This window comes from Lepidochelys kempii, chromosome 6, assembly GCF_965140265.1.
Source record: "Lepidochelys kempii isolate rLepKem1 chromosome 6, rLepKem1.hap2, whole genome shotgun sequence".
NCBI classification, from domain to species: domain Eukaryota; kingdom Metazoa; phylum Chordata; order Testudines; family Cheloniidae; genus Lepidochelys; species Lepidochelys kempii.
The window spans coordinates 73548234-73567324 of record NC_133261.1 but is presented as its reverse complement, the minus strand read 5'-3'; positions in this window follow the sequence as shown (position 1 = coordinate 73567324).

The window sequence follows — 19091 nt, the reverse complement described above, 5'->3', positions numbered from 1 at the left end:
TCAAGGAAAAGTATCATACAATGTAATAGGGATAAAACTGATAAGGTTCTGTAGAGATGTGATAGGATTTTACAAAAATTACTCCAAAAAGCTAATAGAAAAATGAATCCTTTTAATACGTTTTTTTAAATCATCCCATAGAATTCTATAACAGGAATATTATTCTATATTCAAGTCCACAAATGTTCCCAAAAAACTATAAAATTATTAAATTCAAGAGGACTTTTCCATAAGAATATGTCTTCCCTTTACATATCATTACATTACCTCTGTATCATTACTCTTGGTAGATTATCTTCTCTACAGGTTCTTCTCATGGACTACTGGTTCTCCAATGCGTTCATCCTTAATGATTCATATGCAATCCAGCCTTTTAGCAAGTAGCAATAAATGGGATGCTCTCACCTTTGACAGTTATGGATGCCTTTCATCCTCTCTATGTTATATGGATCTGGCACCTCAGGGGCATCAATTGTACAAAGCTTCAGGGACAAGAAATTGTGAAAGTGGAACCTATGAAGAAAAAGATGCATAAGCAACTCTCTCCCTTCATGGCAGGTATCTCACTAAATAAAACAGGCACTCAGCTAGGGCAAGAAGACAACCCATGTTTTAATTTCAGTAAGACCCTTCCACTCCATAAATAAAACTAAGAGGGGAATGGTTTAGTAAATTTGTGAAAATAAACTACACTAATATAGGTGTATTTATACCTGGTGGTTTCAATGGCATCACTAGATCTGTGTGTACACTCGGGAATAGCCTTGATTTACCAGTCAGTAGCCAGTGTAGCTGCACTGCGTCTGACCCTTAATTGTCAATAAAGGCAAACTGAGGTTTGCACCAGCTGAGGTTTGCACTAGGGTTTATCCCTGCTTCAGGCACGTCCTTGCCTGTGTTTAGGGGTTGGGATCGGTGCAACTACACTATAGTACAGACAAGGCATAGGCTGGGAATTTTATATTTTGAATATGTGTGCTATCATTCCAATTTTCATGCAATGTGTTACTCGGTTATTTCTATTGTGTACTGAGTGACTCTCTTTGTACAATATTTAAGTGTTCAGGTTGGATGGCTTTAACTCTGTTTTTTTTTTCTTTTCCGACATAAAGCCAATTATTCCGCCACTGAGGATTGCTTAACATTTCCCACAGGCTTAATGTTGTTACATCTCACCTGATATTAGATTGCAAGAAAGATTGTATTATCATCTCAATGAGATAGTTGAAGGCCCAGAGTTTTAAAGGTATTTAGGCGTTGCTTCACTCAGCATTATGAGGTCGAACTGACTTAGGAGCCAAAGTCTCATTTTTAGGAGTAACATCCCCAGAAGTAAGATCCTCAAAGCCCACCCAGCTTTGGCCCCTCCATCGTGATGGGAGGGTGGCAGGGCCAAAATTAACAAGTGCCATTGTGACTTGTGCACAAAGTGGGTGTGGGGAGTTGCTGTGTTGGCACATGGGTGGGTTGCAGTCACCGTGTCGCATATGAGGGTCACAACACCTCTCACATTTGGTCCTGTGGCCTCTTCATCATGACGGAGGGGCGGTGGGGTCAAAATTGAAAGAGTGGTGTTGCAATCTGGCATGGGGGGGAGGTCATAGCACTACTCAGTTTTGGTCCTGTCTCACTCCCCCATCATTTAGCAATGCTGCAGTCCCCCAACTCCCCTGTGCACTAGATCCCAATGCCACTCAATTGTAGCCCCACAGACCCTCCATTATGATGGAGGACAGCAGAGCTAAAACTGAGCAGTTCTACAACACGCCTTGGAATCTATCAATCTGTGAAATGAAGAATTTACATACTTGAGTGTTTAGTAGGTCTGCTCTGGAGATGAGGGAGTGGTCTAATCTGGGGAAAACATTTGTGTACAAAAGGGGAAAAAAGATGTAGGGCCTGATTTTTTGTAGCAATCTGCCTCTTGTGCACTGCAGGAGCAGAAAGTTAATGCAGATGGTCCCATGGGAATATCAGAAAGCAGAGGGCCTCCCTAGCCAACATAAGGTATGTGGAAGAGGAGCTGGGGGGGCGGGAGGAGACATGGCTAGAGAACATTGTGTTCCAGCTATTCTCTGCTCCCCACAGGCTATTAGAGGCTATGAAAAGCAGAGCAAGACAGAGCAGCCCTGAAGGAAACAAAGCTGATATCAAACCCTTTCTGAATCTAATCTCCTGTGATAACTGGGTTGTAATGGATCCCCTGGCTTGGTAATAGCTGGGTGGTAGATGGGGCCTTAGTGGTTTGCTTTCCTGTTTTGGTTACCTTAGGGGTCTGAATAAGGACAAGGTGGAGCATGATGTTAAGGCCATCTTCTGAGGCAGATAATGTCTGTCTGTCCCTCCGATGGCACCAAGTCTCCATGCCGCCATCCTGATGTGTTTCTTTTTCAATCAGGTTTTCTCTCTCAGATGGAGAATGGGACTCCCAATCTCCCTGGTGTGGCTAAAGCTGACTAGATAGTAAGTCAGGCAAGAGTTTTGTCCCACAGTGTGGAAAAGGGGATGGCCATGCTGGGTATAGTTAGCACATTTAATGTCTCTCTCATACAGCTGCAGCCTTATGAAACCAAAGGGGGTCTAGAGCTTTTGAACCTCAGTGGAGTAATTATGGTCTATAAATGTTTTTCTTGCCACCAGTCCTTTCCTCCAAGCTGTCTAGCTTCACATGGAGATGTCTAGAAGTGCTAATACAAGGGAGGGGAGGGGCTGTATGATAACCCCCCCAACAAACTATCCTGGTCATAAAAATCCTCTATCACCAAACATAGAAAGTGTAGCAAATGCCACCCAAACCGCAAGACAAGAATGAGGGGGCTGTCACCCTTCGAGCTAAAGAGAGATTTTCTGAAGCATTATAAAAATAACTGTAAAATGCATTTACTCAATATTTGTTAAGCATAAATTTTAACTGTCTAAACAACGTGTAAATATTTGAGAGAAATGCTAAGGACAGTTTGCTTGAGAAATGTTAAACGTGCAGTTTGATTTGGCAGAGAGAGTTATTGAACGAGTGCTCATTGCACTCTTTGGCTGTGTCTACACTAAGTTTAAAAGGTGTTTGATCATGACCAGCTAACATGTCTATAAAGAAGTTTAACTCTGCCTACATAGCTGCTAAGTAATATCTAAAACATCTTATTTTAAAAAGTGTTACCTAACACTTTAAAAAAAACAAAAACTTCTAGTCAAGTCTAGGTAGGACCTTTCTATGTTTGGTCCACAATTGATGGTAGGCCTAGGATCTTTTCAGCAAGAGTGAATGAAGCTGAACATATTTTGTTTTCCACCTCTTCCCAGAATTCAGTAGATACAGGCATGCCTTATATACAGATGTTGCTCCAGCATGACCTGGTCTCCAAATCATCACATTTTCCCTCAATTCTTTTCCTCTCTGAGAACAATCAAGTGCTTTGTCTCTTTGAATACCTAAGTCCTTTTCCTTGCAATGCACTGCTCTGCTTCTTCTCTGCAGGGATGAAGGCATTTTTGGTTTTTATTTTTGAGAAAGTATTCAACCTTTGGGCTTCCCAGCCACTTTCTGCTTGAAGGAGTGCATCTTTGCATGCGTGCATTTCCACCTCTTTGATCAGCCCTAGGAGGCCAGAGAGTGGCTCATAGACACAGCTGCGGATGGGGAGGAGGAGCTGCCAGGTTGGCTTCTGCCTGGCAGAATGTTTATCTGCAGCAGAGTTTTGGTTTTGTTGACGTTCCTATTTTCCTGTTGTCCAAGAACAAAGGGATCACTCTGACTGAACTCTCAGTAAGCCAAGAGAGGCCACATCCAGTGCTTTGTTTCATCGGGCTCTGATATCTGATGCTGCTGTTGTCTTTAGTTCTCTCCTGGCTTCCTTATTAGAAGGGTTTAGTAAATCCATCTAGTAACTCCAGGGATGTGGTATAATGAAATAACTTCATTTAAGGAAGTAGAGGCAGGTAGTTGCACCTGGTCCCATGAAACACCCAGTGTGTAGATGGGTCTTTTCACTGTGGTTAGATTATTCTCTTGGTACAACACTGTGCATTGGTGGCTAAGCTACATCTCGCAAAGGGAGGCCAGTATGGAGGTGCTATAATTCCAGTCTGGGTTGAGTCACCTTATTGATTGGGCTCCTGCCATGTTCATTAATATTATTTATTATTTATATTCCCAAAGCACCTAGGAGCCCCAGTCATGGACCAGGACCCCATTTGTGCTAGGTGCTGTACAAACAGAACAGAAAAATAGTCCCTGCACCCAAAGAGTTTGCAGCCTAAATACACTGTAATATTTAATTCAAGGCAACCCCTTTACTCCAGGATGGAGATCAGCTTGGTGCAACCATTGAGGAGTCTGGATTTCTCAGAGTCCAACTGGGAACCTCAGGTATTTCCTGGGTCTAATGACTCAATTATGTCAGCTCACACCATACTGTTCCCCTCTGCCATAACTCCACATGGGACCGCAAGGCAGAATAGAATTAAATATCCAGTCACCCATGCCAGGGTGTAAAAGAACGGCCGGGGCTAGGAACTGCAGTTTTCTCTTCCACTAGTGTCCTTTCCCCCTGCTTAAACAATTGCTTTGAAGGCTCTCCAAATGGTAGAGACCAAAAACCAGGCCTGGGGAGGAGATGTTTTTTTTTAAAAATAAAGAGGACCCAAGAGTGCTCGCGGGAGACAACCAGCAGCCACGCTTGATGCAGATCGCTTCTGCACGAGCCCTAAAGTCTAGGCTTCTGCGTAACTAATTCTGAGTTTAGCCAGCCAACAAAGTGCAGTAGGGAACCTAATTTAAGTTTAGTTAATGAATTCGGATTAAAAACATAGCAGACTGTCCCGCATTAGAGACCGTGTAAATGGGAGTTTACGGTATGGAGATTTTAAAAAGTCACTCACTCCCGTGGAAATTGCTTAAAACAGTTTTGCCTCTGTTTTAGGGGGAAATCTCTCTGTGCGTGCTGCGGAATTACGAGAGCAGAGTGTGAAAACTGGTGTGCAGGACAGACGAGCCTGAAGCCTGGTGTCCACTTTTATAAGAACTTTCTTGACGGATGAGTCGAACCATCTGCTGCTAGCACTAATTAAAAGGGGAGTTTTCTCCTTCAAGACCTAGCCTTGGTTATTTCAGAGCTTTCGTAAAAATACTGTATTCCTCACTCCTCGCCTGGCATCCCGGCGGGCTCGTGTTGGCTGCCTAAGGGCTAAGGCACACGCGTCTCCCTCCTGAGCTTGTCTCTTGGAGCGAAATAAAGCAAGCGCCGCTTAGCTCCCTGGCTCCCGTTACACAATGGTGCTGCTCTTAAGTTGTTTCCAAGGGGCAGTGAGCCAAGAGCTCTGCAAACAGGTGCCCCCGGGAACCTATGGATGGCAGAGAGCGAGAGCTCGCCGTTGGTGGAGTCACGAGAGACTCATGCCAATCTGGAAAGCAAAATGAAGCAGCAATTCGGAGAGCCGAGGGCCACCGGAGCCTTTAAATGTAAGGAGCTGTGGAAAAGGTCGACAGCCGTTCCGCGGGGGAGGGCGGGGACCCTTTACAGCCTGGGGTAATGTAAAGCGAACAGGAGAGTAACCCTGCACCCTAACATTCAATGCACTCTGCCACTTACTGAATCAAGCCGCCGGCTCGTCCCAGGTCCTCTGGTTGCGTTGGTGTTCGCGGCCCACCCGCGAGCAGAGGGGGAGAAGTTTGCACAGCGGAGCTCTGCCGGAGGGGCTGCTGTCGCACGGCAGAGAGCTGCGAAAGCCAGTCGGGGAGAGCCGGCAACTAGCTTCAGACCCCGCCTTTGGAGAAACTTCGCCCGGGGAGGTGGGTCTTGCAGACACAAGCTAGGGGGTGACTTGTGACTGAAAAGCGTCTCCATTCCCAAGGGGCTGGGGATCCACGGGGGTGCTGCAAAGTACCCCCCCAGCCCCCGAGGGAGGGCGGCTGGGGCTGTGTGGGGAAAGGTGACAGTTTAACAGAGCGGTTTCAATAGCTGGAGCCTGTCACTTCCGCAGCAGAGTGGAGAGCCCGCGGGCTCACCTGCGTTGGGAGCTGCTGCCCATCCCCACACCTTGGTCCTTCCCCACTTCCAGCCGAGATCTCGCTGGGGTCTGGGTGAGGTGCTGGGACTCAAACGCCCGCACCTCCCCGGGAGCTGTCCCGTCTCCGCGGTACTGAAGCCGACGGCTCGCTCGCTCTACCCCGTCTCTAACCAAGGGAGCAGCCGCCGCCTCCTTCTCGGGGGACCTGCTCTCTGCTCTCCCTCCCCGCAAAGACACTATTTCCTTCCCCCTTGATCCTGAAGGAAGGAGTCGGTGACGGCCAGAGGGAAACTCCCCTGGCAGCAGAACCTGTTCAGAGCGCCCAAAGAAGCCCAGCTATGGCTGGTGCCTTGCGGACACCCAGCTCTCCACGCCCACGCAGAGCCAATGAGCCGGTCCCCGTAGATGTCGCTTTGTCTTCTCTTAGCAGGAGGCTTCTCTTGCTGCTCTCAGCGAACTCCCCAGAAACGTATCTGCAATTGGTGGGAAAGAATGGGGGACCGGTGGGGTGGGGGAGGAGGAGAGTGGGATACGGTCGCACATTAGCCCTTGTTGCTGGAGAAAACTTCAGAACTTACCCACAGCTGGTTTCCAGCCCAAGGACCTGTAGATCAGTGAGGAGGCGGCGAGTCGTCTGGAAACCCCACGCTGTTCGTTGGGAGTGTAGGACCCAGAAGCTGTTGTTCCAATTGCCACAGAGCAGATCTCTGGTGGCGCCTGGTGCTGGGGTCTCGAAGCTGGGCTTGTTTGTTTTCAGAGAGCCAGAAACTGCCCCTGAGAAGGGCAACGCTTCTTTGCGGGGCTTTCACCCTCTCCCCCCTGATTAGGCACAGAGCTCGTGAACAGTTTGCCATCACAGGGGCATTTCTCGGAACTCGGAAGTAGAGACTCGCTTTGCGTGTTCAGCCACAGCTCTCCCAATGGACGCTGAAGACCTGACCTTCTTTCAGGAAGTGGGTGATGGGAGTGACTCCAATCCCGGTAAATGTCTTCCTGGGCCGCAGCAGCACAGCAGGGCAGAAACAGCTAGATGTGGGTGGCCTTGCATCCGACAGAGAACTCCCCAAGCACTGACAGTTCCAGAAGGAAGGTGGGACGTAAAGAAAACTACGCAGGTGGAGTTCCCAGCCTGCAGTGAAAAGAATCTACACACACTGGGCTGAACCTTCGCCGCAGCTGAGCTCCACTTTGCTCAACTGGTGCGGGGGGAAGGTAGGTCGGCTTCAGATTCCAGCACAATTTCAGCACCCTCAGAACTTCTTTAACTAGGACTGGCTGGCAACAGCTTCACAGAGCCACTCCACCTCTTGGGGCTCATCAGAGCAGAGACGCACTCTTGGCACTGCCTCTGATAGGGCCCCTGCACTGGACCCAGCTCCTAAAGGTAGATCTGGTTTTGCTGGTTTCTATGCTACCAGGGAATTCCCCTGCACTAGGGAAAACTGCAGTCACATAGTAGAGCTGGCTCCCCACCTGCTTCCCATTGAGAGAACAGTGCAAAGCTAGTTGGGGGGGGAGGGGGGCAGGGGGTATTCAGGATGTGGCCCATTGTATTCAACAAAACTTAGTCTTCCTAGGTTTTGGTTTTTATTGGTAATTCTACTAACAATAATAAAAACATAAAGCAGGCCTACATTTTCTTCCTGAGTTTGGCTGTTCATAGGGTTTTCATGTAGCAACTTCACCTTACACCCCAATTCCCTCTGCCAACAGACCAATTTGCACCTCAATTTATACCCAGGGTGGATTTAACAAGCCAGATGTGCCACAATGAGTCAACAAGAACAGGTCACCATCTCCCTACAGGGTTCCATCACCTGCTAATAACATAAGCACCCTCCCATCCTGCTGCAAAATCAAGCACATGCACAGCAGATGCTAAAGGCCTGTTTCTGATTTCATTTGCACAGGTTTTACAGAGGTGTAACTCTAATGATTTTGGTGGAATTACTCCTGGTTTATACCAGCATAAATGAGAGCTGAACCAGGCCCTGAATTTCACTGGAGATGTATCTGCTTCCATCATAATTTCCTCTGAGATTTGGGTCCTAATTCTTTTTTTCAAAGATGCCCCAGGATAACTCTAATCTCAGAAAGAAAAGGAGTACTTGTGGCACCTTAGAGACTAACCAATTTATTTGAGCATAAGCTTTCGTGAGCTACAGCTCACTTCATTGGATGCATCGTAGCTCACGAAAGCTTATGCTCAAATAAATTGGTTAGTCTCTAAGGTGCCACAAGTACTCCTTTTCTTTTTGCGAATACAGACTAACACGGCTGCTACTCTGAAATCTAATCTCAGAATGAATTAAACAAGATAACTGAAGTATCTCAGAAGTGGCTTCATGTAGAAATGCAGCAGGAATTTGTATGAGAAATTCTTTCCACTTGTGATTCTATTGATGAATGGACCTTTTATGTTCCAATTTCAGTACAGATTTTTTTTTTTACTTCTTTAATATGATTCAACTTTAAATAAATGGATGAGAGAAAAGCTTTGCTACTGGGCTCTTCTTTTACATGGGTGCTTTGTGTGAGGCAGGTGCTTTTCCAATACAAAGTATATTTAGGACACACAAAGTTTTAGTGTTGTGTAGTACCCTGTTCTGTCATGATTGTTCTCTCCTGTATCTGACTTTAAATACACATTACAAATAATGTAAATGAGTGTAGGAAAAAAACTCAGCATGCCACCTGTTCTCAGAATGAATGTTGCTTGTTTTGGGCGGGGTGTGTGTGTGTGTTTTTAATTGTCCAGTGAAAACTGTGGCCCTGATACTACAATCAGAATTGGATAGGTAGATGACAACTTCATTGATTTCAGGATCAGGGCCTGTAATTTGTAATGACACTCTGCTATACTTTTCTGATCAATTGATACTTAAGGGCATTTTATTTGGAGCATCCTGAATGGTGATTAGAGCTGGGCAAAATATTTGCAGTGACTTCTTCTGTTGCTGAAATTTGCTGTTTTCAAGTTCACAAAACTTTCACAAAATTTGGAGTCATCGTATGATTGTCAAATTAAATTTCACACACTTTTTATGGCTGCAAATTTTACAGTGAATTTTCCTATTATTTTTTCGAAGTTTTGAGATTATTTTCATTGGTCATGTAAGTGACATGGTTTGGGTTCTGCTTCCCTGATTGGATATGTCCATGTGGTTAGGAGGGTTAACAGAAGCCATTTTGATCCATTTTCTCAGGGGGAATGGCTGCATTTTGTACATGCTGCCTAAGCCAGGCAGAAAAAAACTTGATAGCAGCAGGGAGCAGCTCAGTGCACTGCTCCCAACTGCAGTGCTGCTGTTGCCAAACTAGAAATTCCCACTCACTTACACTGGGAGTGTTGTTTTATACCCTCTTTGCTCAGATGTAAATAACTACTCAAGGTTCAAGGCAAGGAACAATCAAGCCTGCTGTCTAGTAAACACAACAATTACTGGACCTCATGCTGCTGCCCTTGGTGCAAATGGCAAATTTCTAACTGATATCAATGGGAGCAGGATCAGCCCCCTTGAGTGTAGTTCTCTGTATGTCTGGTTTTGGAAATAAACAATGTATAAAATAACTTTAGTTTATGAGAAAACTAGTGCTGAGTAACTAAGGGGTTGTAAAACTCTTTATCACACCACAAACACTTTCAGCTCTTTACCTAATGCCCTTTGTCCTTTGCTTTTACACCTTCATGTTTTCTTTAGGAAAAAATGGGTTCTAAAATGTCCACTAGAAATATTTCAAAAGTGCACTCCATTCTTGTACTTTTCCTTCCTTCTGTACCAGTGGCAGTTCTCAAAGAGAGGAACGTGGGGTGCTTTGCGCTTGCATTGCACATGTAACATCTGATCTTTTATAAATATTTTAAACTGTTGGCTAGGATTTGAAATACCAAATGGAAATTTTATTCTTTTGATTGACTCAGCCCACAGTCATTTACCATTTTCCTTTAAAAAATGAATTGATTGCTCATGAAAGGAGCCAGACTCGCAAGTCCCAGGGCTCAATCCTGCAAGGATCAAGTACTTTAGTTCAATACAGCAACAACAACAACAAAATGGCGGGGGGGGGATTAAAGTTAAGAACATGAGTAGTCCCACTGAAATCAGTAGGACTATTCATGTGATTTAAATTAAGCATATGCTGAAATGTTTTGCTGGATTGGGCTGTATACTTAGTATTTTGCAGGATCCAGCTGCTGGAGACTGAATTCCTTTAGTTAAATACAGAACAGGTAAAATACAGGCAGTAGCCATGCAAACCTCACACACACATGCTGTCTTGCCAATTTACGTCAGCTGCATTCAGTCTAGTGAACGAATCCTGAAAGACCAAGTAGCATATTTTCCATGCAGAGATACATCTATTTCAAATGCTGTATGTAGTGAGGTGGGAGGAGCCAGGCTGGGCCCACCCCTTACGCTGGAAGCAGAGGGGTGGACTAGGTAGTATAAGAGGTGGAACTTCCAACTCATTTGAGGGAGAGCCAGGGAAGGAGTTAGATGCTTCTGCTGGTTTTTGAACTAAGGACTGAGCTGTATCAACCCCTGCCTCTGGAGGAGCTGCTGGAACTGCCAGCCGTTGAGTACCCATGAACAACGAGGCCCTACAAACAGGTGGGGGAGGAAGTAGCCCAGGGGAACCAGACATTAGTCTGACCCCTGCATGGCAGCCTACCCACCTTACAGGGGTGGCTGAGTTGTATGGGCCTGTGGTGCCTGGGCTCCAGCAATATTTGGGGCCTGGCTCCACCCATGTTTGGGGCTGGTCTCTCCCCTGGCCCTGTCTGCTGCCCCCCTGCACCTCCCCTGAGTGTCCCCTGACCCCAACTTGCTGCCCCCGTGCACCTCCCCTGGGTCTGGGAGTGTCTCTGCCTCTCCCCTACAGCTCCATGCTGACCCCGCTCTGCTGGCTCCTGGCATCAACTGCCGCTGCAGGGTTCTATTGCCCTGCATCCACTAGTGGCAAGGCAGGCTGCCCTTACCCTACCCTTCCACCTCTGACCCTTACATTTTCCAGCAGGACCCTCCACCAGCACAGCCCCCCCCCCACCATAGTCACCACTCCTGCCCCACGCTGGGCAAAGGGTAGCCCCATCCCTCACCCCCTGTGAGGCTACAGTGAGGGGCAGCAGCAGGGGAGGAGGTGCACATGTGATGGCAGCCCCCCCCCCCCCCGCAGCACCCACCACAGGGGAGGCAAGGGGACTTCCTGGACCTGAGAGGAGCCCTAGAACCATGTGCAGTGACAGTGGTGAGAGGTGAGTGTGCTGCCAGGGGGAAGAGGGGGGCACCTCCCCCAGAGCTCACTGCTGCTGGTGGGGAGAGGGCTGGGAGGAGTCCTCTCTGGCCCCAGCTCCAGGGCAGCCTTTCTGCACCCCAAACTCCTCATCCCCACCCCAGAGCCTACACCCCCAGCCAGACCCTCAACCCTCTGCCCTAACCCTGAGCCCCTCCCAAACCCCTCATCCCTGGCCTCAGCCAGAGCCCTCACCCCCCCCCAGCACCCTAATCCTCTGCCCCAGCCCTGAGCCCCCTCATGTATCATGAACCCCATAGCCCCACCCCATAGCCCTCACCCCAACACTCTGCCTGAGCCCTGAGCCCCACCCCAAACCCCTCATAGAATCATAGAATATCAGGGTTGGAAGGGACCCCTGAAGGTCATCTAGTCCAACCCCCTGCTCGAAGCAGGACCAATTCCCAGTTAAATCATCCCAGCCAGGGCTTTGTCAAGCCTGACCTTAAAAACCTCTAAGGAAGGAGATTCTACCACCTCCCTAGGTAACGCATTCCAGTGTTTCACCACCCTCTTAGTGAAAAAGTTTTTCCTAATATCCAATCTAAACCTCCCCCACTGCAACTTGAGACCATTACTCCTCGTTCTGTCATCTGCTACCATTGAGAACAGTCTAGAGCCATCCTCTTTGGAACACCCTTTCAGGTAGTTGAAAGCAGCTATCAAATCCCCCCTCATTCTTCTCTTCTGCAGGCTAAACAATCCCAGCTCCCTCAGCCTCTCCTCATAAGTGATCTGTTCTAGACCCCTAATCATTTTTGTTGCCCTTCGCTGGACTCTCTCCAATTTATCCACATCCTTCTTGTAGTATGGGGCCCAAAACTGGACACAGTACTCCAGATGAGGCCTCACCAATGTCGAATAGAGGGGAACAATCACGTCCCTCGATCTGCTCGCTATGCCCCTACTTATACATCCCAAAATGCCATTGGCCTTCTTGGCAACAAGGGCACACTGCTGACTCATATCCAGCTTCTCGTCCACTGTCACCCCTAGGTCCTTTTCCGCAGAACTGCTGCCTAGCCATTCCGTCCCTAGTCTGTAGCGGTGCATTGGATTCTTCCATCCTAAGTGCAGGACCCTGCACTTATCCTTATTGAACCTCATCAGATTTCTTTTGGCCCAATCCTCCAATTTGTCTAGGTCCTTCTGTATCCTATCCCTGCCCTCCAGCGTATCTACCACTCCTCCCAGTTTAGTATCATCCGCAAATTTGCTGAGAGTGCAATCCACACCATCCTCCAGATCATTTATGAAGATATTGAACAAAACCGGCCCCAAGACCGACCCCTGGGGCACTCCACTTGATATCGGCTTCCAACTAGACATGGAGCCATTGATCACTACCCGTTGAGTCCGACAATCTAGCCAGCTTTCTACCCACCTTATAGTGAATTCATCCAGCCCATACTTCCTTAACTTGCTGACAAGAATACTGTGGGAGACCGTGTTAAAAGATTTGCTAAAGTCAAGAAACAATACATCCACTGCTTACCCTTCATCCACAGAACCAGTAATCTCATCATAAAAGGCGATTAGATTAGTCAGGCATGACCTTCCCTTGGTGAATCCATGCTGGCTGTTCCTGATCACTTTCCTCTCATGCAAGTGCTTCAGGATTGATTCTTTGAGGACCTGCTCCATGATTTTTCCAGGGACTGAGGTGAGGCTGACTGGCCTGTAGTTCCCAGGATCCTCCTTCTTCCCTTTTTTAAAGATTGGCACTACATTAGCCTTTTCCCAGTCATCCGGGACTTCCCCGGTTCGCCACGAGTTTTCAAAGATAATGGCCAATGGCTCTGCAATCACAGCCGCCAATTCCTTCAGCACTCTCGGATGCAACTCGTCCGGCCCCATGGACTTGTGCACGTCCAGCTTTTCTAAATAGTCCCTAACCACCTCTATCTCCACAGAGGGCTGGCCATCTCTTCCCCATTTTGTGATGCCCAGTGCAGCAGTCTGGGAGCTGACCTTGTTAGTGAAAACAGAGGCAAAAAAAGCATTGAGTACATTAGCTTTTTCCGCATCCTCTGTCACTAGGTTGCCTCCCTCATTCAGTAAGGGGCCCACACTTTCCTTGGCTTTCTTCTTGTTGCCAACATACCTGAAAAAACCCTTCTTGTTACTCTTGACATCTCTCGCTAGCTGCAGCTCCAGGTGCGATTTGGCCCTCCTGATTTCATTCCTACATGCCCGAGCAATATTTTTATAATCTTCCCTGGTCATATGTCCAACCTTCCACTTCTTGTAAGCTTCTTTTTTATGTTTAAGATCTACTAGGATTTCACCATTAAGCCAAGCTGGTCGCCTGCCATATTTACTATTCTTTCGACTCATTGGGATGGTTTGTCCCTGTAACCTCAACAGGGATTCCTTGAAATACAGCCAGCTCTCCTAGACTCCTTTCCCCTTCAAGTTAGTCCCCCAGGGGATCCTGGCCATCCGTTCCCTGAGGGAGTCGAAGTCTGCTTTCCTGAAGTCCAGGGTCCGTATCCTGCTGCTTGCCTTTCTTCCCTGCATCAGGATCCTGAACTCAACCAACTCATGGTCACTGCCTCCCAGATTCCCATCCACTTTTGCTTCCCCCACTAATTCTACCCGGTTTGTGAGCAGCAGGTCAAGAAAAGCGCCCCGCCTAGTTGGCTCCTCTAGCACTTGCGCCAGGAAATTGTCCCCTACGCTTTCCAAAAACTTCCTGGATTGTCTATGCACCGCTGTATTGCTCTCCCAGCAAATATCAGGAAAATTAAAGTCACTCATGAGAATCAGGGCATGCGATCTAGTAGCTTCCGTGAGCTGCCGGAAGAAAGCCTCATCTACCTCATCCCCCTGGTCCGGTGGTCTATAGCAGACTCCCACCACTACATCACTCTTGTTGCACACACTTCTAAACTTAATCCAGAGACACTCAGGTTTTTCTACAGTTTCGTACCGGAGCTCTGAGCAGTCATACTGCTCCCTTACATACAGTGCTACTCCCCCACCTTTTCTGCCCTGCCTGTCCTTCCTGAACAGTTTATAACCATCCATGACAGTACTCCAGTCATGTGCGTTATCCCACCAAGTCTCTGTTATTCCAATCACGTCATAGTTCCTTGACATCACCAGGACCTCCAGTTCTCCCTGCTTGTTTCCAAGGCTTTGTGCATTTGTATATAAGCACTTGAGATAACCTGTTGATCGCCCTTCATTCCCAGTATGAGGCAGGAGCCCTCCCCTCACAGACATTCCTGCCTGTGCTTCCTCCCGGTATCCCGCTTTCCCACTTACCTCAGGGCTTTGGTCTCCTTCCCCCGGTGAACCTAGTTTAAAGCCCTCCTCACTAGGTTAGCCAGCCTGCTGGCAAAGGTGCTCTTCCCTCTCTTCGTAAGATGGAGCCCGTCTCTGTCCAGCACTCCTCCTTCATGGAACACCATCCCATGGTCAAAGAATCCAAAGCCTTCTCTCCGACACCACCTGCGTAGCCATTCGTTGACTTCCACGATTCGACGGTCCCTACCCAGGCCTTTTCCTTCCACGGGGAGGATGGACGAGAACACCACTTGCGCTTCCAACTCCTTTATCCTTCTTCCCAGAGCCACGTAGTCCGCAGTGATCCGCTCAAGGTCATTCTTGGCAGTATCATTGGTGCCCACGTGGAGAAGCAGGAAGGGGTAGCGATCCGAGGGCTTGATGAGTCTCGGCAGTCTCTCCGTCACATCGCGAATCTTAGCCCCCTGGCAAGCAGCAGACTTCTCGGTTTTCCCGGTCAGGGCGGCAGATAGATGACTCAGTCCCCTGGAGGAGAGAGTCCCCGACCACCACCACCCGCCTTCTCCTCTTGGGAGTGGTGGTCGTGGAACCCCCAACCTCAGGACATCGCATCTCATGCCTTCCAACCAGCGGAGTCTCCTTCTGCTTTCTCACCCCAGACATATCATCTGGTCCACTCTCCGCAATGGTACCTGCGGAGAGAACATGAAAGCGGTTAGTTACCTGTGTCTGTGTTACTGGAACCCGGACATTCCGCTTACCTCTTCTGGAGGTCACATGTTGCCAAGCTTCTTCACTGGCCTCTTGGCTCCTCTGTGCAACCTGCTCTATATCTTTAGAGCTTTGTGCCCCTAGAAGCCTATCCTGAGTTTTTTGTCCAGAAAATCCTCAGTTTCTCGTATGCAACGCAGGGTCGTTATCTGTTGCTCCAGACCTTCAATCTTCTCTTCCAATATGGAGATCATCTCCAGCCCCACCCCACAGCCCTCACCCCTTTACCCTCTCCCTCCTCCAACTCCTTCCCAGAGCCTGCACCCCTCACCCCCACCCCTTGTCCCAGCCAAGAGCCTGCACCCAAACTCTGTCCCAGAGCCTGCACCCCTTACCCTTCCTGCACACCCACCCCCTGCCCCAGTCCAGAGCCAGCACCCAAACTCCCTCCCAGAGCCTTAGGCGGGTGGAGTTTGTGGAGGCAGGTTCTGGCACCACCAAAATTTCTACAAACCTGCAACCTTAGGCTGCACAGCCTGTGTCTGTTGCTGTCTGCCCAGTCAGGGAGCTGAGCAATGGATGACTGGGTATTTCTTGGCCCCACCCAGAGGGCTGGGCCACAGATGGCTTGGTATTGCTCAGACCCGCCCAGAGGGCTAAGCCTGACTATGTTGCTGTCTGCTCCTGCCAGAGGGCTGGCTACAGGCTGTTACTGGTGTTCATCCCCTGTTTATCTGCTCTCAGCCGTTAGGTGGCAGAATGATGGGGCATGGCCTCCCTTTGACACAGACGGGAAGGAACCACTCCAAGCCACTACATTGTAATTTAGTTGTTTATGTGGCAGCAATCAAAAAAGACTGACTCCTTTTTGGCCACATTTTAAGGCTTTCCATTAAACAGTGAAGGGAGTGTTTCAATCCTTTTCAATTCACATTCATTTAGGGGCCCATCTTGCAACCCTTACTCATGTCAGGAATCTTTACTCAAATGAGTAGCGCCACTGAAATGAATGAGATTGCTCTCATCAAGTAAGGATTCCAGGACTGGACCCTGCCATTGTCACAGCTTGGCAGCCTTGTGTGGGCAAGGCTACCATATCATTAGGGCATGCTCTGGGGCTGGGCTGTCTTTATCTTTCGTTTCTTTTCATTAGATATCACTAGGTTACAAAGTTGTACTAAGTAGGTAAAATACAAGCTTCCTGGCTCTTGGGGAAACAATGCTGAGGTAACAGCCGTGTTTCAGATGTTTGAAGGGGTGAAAAAGTCCTCAACAAGAACAAACAAAGGCACAAGATACATTTTTGAAAACTCTCTTGCTTGTCCTTCAGTGCTCTGGAGAGGCCATCCAAGTTGATAAATATTGGTGTGATTTCCTAGTTTTAAAATAGTCATCAAGTCTCTTCACACAGAGATTTACAAAGTCTTTGAGTAACAGATGTGTTGATATAAAGATTTATTTTCCCAGCCCCTTTAAAATGAAACAAAAGCTGCCAGAGCAATAGTCATGTAAATATGGGTCCTCTTAGCCCACAGACAGTGGCTAGGCACATATCTCCATGCTGTGCTGTCAAAGTGCCTCAGTCCAGTTCTGGAGGGATGACCTCTCTGGGTAAGAATCTAATTCAGACTCCAGAGACCATGTTGCGAAATAACTGCCTAGGAAGGAGTACTGCGGAAAGGGATCTGGGGATCATAGTGGACCACAAGCTAAATATGAGTCACAGTGTAATGCTGTTGCAAAAAAAGCAAACATCATTCTAGGATGTATAAGCAGGAGTATTGTAAGCAAGACACGACAAGTAATTCTTCCTCCTCAACTGGAGTATGGTGTTTGGTTCTGGGCGCCACATTTTAGGAAAGATGTGGACAAATTGGAGAGAGTCTAGGGAAGAGCAACAAAAATTATTAAAGGTCTAGAAAACGTGACCTACAAGGGAAGATTGAAAAAACTGGGTTTGTTTAGTCTGGAGAAGAGAAGACTGAGAGTGGACATAACTTTTCAAGTACATAAAAGGTTGTTACAACGAGGAGGGAGAAAAATTGTTCTTCTTAACCTCTAAGGATAGGACAAGAAGCAAGGGGCTTAATTTGCAGCAAGGGCAGTTTAGGTTGGACATTAGGAAAAACTTCCTAACTGTCAGAGTGGTTAAGCACTGGAATAAATTGCCTAGGGAGGTTGTGGAATCTCCATCATTGGGGATTTTTAAGAGCAGGTTGGACAAACACCTGTCAGTGATGGTCTAGATAATACTTAGTCCTGCCTTGAGTCAGGGGACTGGACTAGATGACTTTTCAAGGTCTCTTCCAGTTCTATGATTCTATGTTCTCTTGCTTGACTCCACTCCCTTTCCTCCACTCCTGCAGCACCAGTGCAATGGAAAGCTCCTATATCTGCCCATCTGGAGATCCATTGGGACTTTAGCTAGCTGGTGTAAGTTATGACAGCCCATGAGTTACTCTGCTGGGCCAGGGCTGGCTTAGAAAATCAGGGAGATGCAACCAGTTCCCTGACATCCCTGTGTGCATCTTGGTGCAGGAGAGAATCAGGGTGCAGGCCCATTCAGTTGTCAGCACTCTATTGATTCACCCAATGTGAATGCCAATTGTGAAAGCATTTTTGTGATAGGCATTCTGGTGTACATGAATGAAAAATAATGGTGAATGTTTTCTGTGCCCCTGTTTTGGCCAGCTGTGGGCCCCAGCAAACCCATACATGCAGCTTCTTTGTACCAGAAGCACGCGTAATCCAAATGAAGGAGGATGCAGTGGCCAGTGACAGACATGAAAAGTCTGTACTAAAATATGCAGATCAGGGATGCCCTCAGACCTTGAGCCCTGTCCTGCAACACCCCTCTTGAGAGGATGTGTAGAAGGCCTGTGTAGCACGAATGGTACAGGTCTGGGAGGAGATGAGAATCAGGGCAAAAGAGATGCACCTGTGTTTCTTTTCTGTTGTTCCATCCTTGAATTCCTATTGCCACTTTTAATTTCTATTACTACCAAGTAGACAACCTTTAAAAAAACAAAAGAGAAAACTTTTGGGGCTATACTTCAGCCCATCTTCCGTTAGGACCAAATCATCACCCCCGCACCCACCTCAAGGAGCTGAGCTGTGTGCTGGGAGGATGGGTAGAGGGAAGTGGGTGAGGCCTCCATTGAACTTGCATTAGCTCCATGCCAGAAGTAGCCATGCCCTTCCCTACCATGGCTCTATTGTGAAAAGAGAGCTGGAGGGTCCATATAGTAGCAAATCCTTGCACAGCGTGCAGCATGGAGGACAATTGTGAGTGGAGACTGTGTGGGTGCAAGAAAGGTTAAGCACTAAGATTCGTCTGTAACACCTGGAAATGAATCTCCATTCCCTTGTACAACTTCATCACTCCAAAGAGATTCTGCACAGGGTAAAAACAGGCTAGGATATGGACAGAGGAGGATTATTTCTGAGAAGATGTGGGCATAAGAGGATCCTCAGCATGAAATCACTCCCTGCTTTGGCCATTCTCGTACTACTAGGCATGAGGAGCTTGCTGGCCGTGCAGCAGCATTGCCCTTAATGCAAGATCAGGTTTCCCTGCACTCTTTATTCTGATCATCATTTTTTTTATCTTGCATTTCCACACGCAGTGCACATGTGTTGTCCAGCGTGCAGCAGACATTCGGAGCAGGTAGATTAACAGATGCGGCGCATGCTGTAAGTGCTGCCACTGGAGAGCTAGCTATGTTTATTACCATTCCTCACCCCTGCTGAGGGGAAGCTGAACACTGTATGTGACATTCCCTATAATGGAAGGCTAAAGTGGCCCTACCTTTGGGGATCTATATTGA